At 43.0% G+C, this 3235-nt stretch overlaps 1 pseudogene; it reads left to right on the top strand.

Annotated features, from left to right (window-relative positions):
- The first annotated feature begins 2605 nt into the window (after positions 1 to 2605).
- Positions 2606 to 2737, top strand: LOC142102623 (U2 spliceosomal RNA; annotated as a pseudogene).
- Positions 2738 to 3235: the final 498 nt, after the last annotated feature.

Here is a 3235-nt window from a genome sequence, read left to right as displayed (position 1 = left end):
TGTGTATAAAAACAGCACTGTTTTGTATTAAAAGTTGTTCTTCTGATTTCATCTGACCTTAGCACTGGTACCTCCAATCAGTGTGACTGCAAATAATCATCACTTGCTTCAAAGACCTGCTTGAAAATATCTTCCATGCTGAAAATCCTGTGATCTACAGATTAGACCCAAAATCTAATCCGTTCCCAGCTGTTTCTGAGGTTTGGACTTAGCTTTTCCGGTACCATCGCTCTGCCTGCTAACCTGCAGCCCTGGTCAATGTGATAGGCCAGGGGGGATCCATCCACAGCAACCCTGATCCATAGTAAGAGGTCAGGAGTACCAGCCCTGGTACACCAGTAATAGGGTACACTTGCAGCGTCAGTTATCCAGAAGAAACCCGATACTAGATGCCGGTAAGAAGTCCAAGGGTGGCAGCATTTGTAAGCCCCTCCTACTGCGGCAAGAAGGCGAATTTGGGATAACGAAAGGGAACGGTGGCAAAGTAAGCCCAGCCGGTTCCCAGCAGCAACAGACAGCGTGGCATAGGCGGTCGATCCTGTCACAGGCATAAATGCCAAAGTGTGCGCAGAGTGCCTAGCAATATGGGTATTAAAGTTATTTTATCGTTTACCAAAAATCATTGTCTATGCTATTTGCATGGTTCCAACTCACAAAGCGATTTATTAGCAAAAGAATAACAATTCAATAAATAAGTACAGCCGATACATACGCTGCGCTGTGCTGGGTCCAGTTTACAGTCATTCAATCCTGAAGTCTGTGGTCAAAGAGACTGCATGCTAGTCCCAGAGCCCCTGCTTATATACCCTCAGTGATACAGTGAAAACAATACAGATGATTTGGCATGTTTCCATGGGTTCAGGCTTCAGGAAGGTCCAGTGTAATGCAGGTCATTGGCCAGTTCAAACAATGCGATCCAAGGGTGGGGGTCAGCTCTCCAGAAGATGAATACTAATCTTCCCGCCTAGAACTAGTTCAAACTGGTCTATTTACATTACACAGACAATACCATTCATGATCATTTATTCGTATACCTTAAAGTGTCATCATACATCTCGGTGATATTGTCTATCAATTTAACTAGGTCCTGTATATACTTAAAATTTAAAGTTCCCCGAGAGATCCTAGTGGGATCTAATGCAACCATAACATGGAAACCAATGGTTTCACTAATGAATTTTGTAGCTACGGGTTCTTCACCAGGAATCATATTTTTCTTGCCACGATGTTCATACTGTATGTGTATGTATGATAGTGATATAGTCCTATGGATATCAATCATTTTATCATGTGTAATGGTCATGACCTCGGGAAACCAGTTTTCCTAAAAAGCATAAACCCTTGGAACTCTGAGTTAACCAGGAATAAGCCTTTCTCCCACAAACATAATAAACATCATCTGGGAGGACATAAGGTACAGTACGATCACTGATAATATTACACAGATTCTTGACAAAACTACCCATACCCATTGTCTCCATCTGTTCAAGACAAGTTTCGGCATGGACAACATTTTGACAATAACTAAGAGGAACCTTCCCAATGAGTACTTTCTTATGTGGAGTTCAGGGGCAAAAACAATTCCACCTCTGGTGGAATTGAGGTACTGCTGCCACATACAAAGTATAAGCAGAGTCACAACAGTTATTATACACAAATGAATGTTCTTGCAAAATGTTTCACTCTGCAGCTGTAGCTGCCATGATTGGTCCATACAAACTGTGAACGCCCATGCTTGCATCTATAAAATTACAGCTTATCTGTGTTTTTTATTTCATTTTTACCATATTTTATCTTTGTGTTTTTATTCTGTTGATTTTTATCACTTTTACCATTTTTTACTTTATGCTATTTCTACATCTACTTTACACCCTTATTGTATCATAATATTATATTTACACTGTTATCCCTATCATTTTATTTTCCATATCTTCATATCATCTACTATGACGAAACAAGTTTGATACCATTGTAACCATCCTGTTCCTCGTTTCTCACATAATGTGAATTTTATCAAGTACTTTTATTAGCCCTTGCTTTTGTTCCCCAGCTCAACAGACTACAACTGCAGTGTCTAATTACATGTGAATAAGGGGACATTGTAGTTCATTGTAAATATGTATATTGTTTATTGTATATTGGTGATGTGGCAGTGAGGTTGTTATTTATTGTCCATAAAGTGAAGCCAAGGAGTTATGGGTAGGGATCAGGTTGCAAGATACTGGAGGGGGGAAACTAATTAGTGTCCATTGTTCTCATAAGACTAGTCCAGACAGGCCCTCTAGCAGGGGAGGTTTTGTGGAAGGACAGCTCATTTTCACTCCCCTCTCCAACCCCCCCTAGTCCACCACTGACCAATGTTTAACAAGAAAAGGCCCAGGTGTTTGCCGAGAGAGGGGAAAGCTTTGTGGAAATTAGACCATAGATATAAGGAGCCACTCCAGGGGGAGGGGGATATTCATTCTGGGACTGGAAGCTGCAGGGTGGCTGTTTTTTAAAGTTCGCAGTTCTCTACCAGTGAAATACATTGGCAGATCCACGGGTCGTCAGGTCCGGATAGCCAGGTGATTGTAACTCCTTAAGCTAGTGGGGTAATGGAGAGATAATTGCTTCTCGGCCTTTTGGCTAAGATCAAGTGTAGTATCTGTTCTTATCAGGCCCAACACCCGGTGGTCGTAATGCTGATCGTGGCTCGTTGCATAGCATGATCTAACACTGGTGAGGTTTCAAACTGTTTACAACTGTGTTGCATCTTTGGCTAAGATCAAGTGTAGTATCTGTTCTTATCAGGCTCAACACCCGGTGGTCGTAATGCTGATCGTGGCTTATTTCATAGCATGATCACACTGGTGAAGGTCCAAACTGTTAAGACTGTGCTGCATCTTACTTCTTATGCCTGTTAGATCCTACCTGCTGGAAGTAAACTGCGGGATCAACTCCTGCTGAAGAAGCCTTCTTCTCTTCTGGAGATCCTGCCCTGCTCTCTACTTGGGAGGACTTCGGGATCAAGCCCAGCAGAAGAACCTCTCTTCTCAGCTGAAGATACTGCTCTTATCTGCGCAGCAGGTAGAAATCTGTATAGCTCCGCCCCCTTGAAGAGGTTCGCCCTCCAGACCAGCTTTTCAAGCCCTTCTGCCCCGGGACGAGGAGCTAGGAAGATGTCTTCAGCTGCTGCAGCTCCTGCCTTCACCCCTGCTCCTGTCCCTAGGAAGAAGGGAGAAAAGACCACTGCACC

This window comes from Mixophyes fleayi, chromosome 9 (genome assembly GCF_038048845.1).
Source record: "Mixophyes fleayi isolate aMixFle1 chromosome 9, aMixFle1.hap1, whole genome shotgun sequence".
Taxonomy (NCBI): Eukaryota; Metazoa; Chordata; class Amphibia; order Anura; family Limnodynastidae; genus Mixophyes; species Mixophyes fleayi.
The sequence above is the reverse complement of the archived record's forward strand: the minus strand, read 5'-3'. Positions and strand labels throughout refer to the sequence as shown.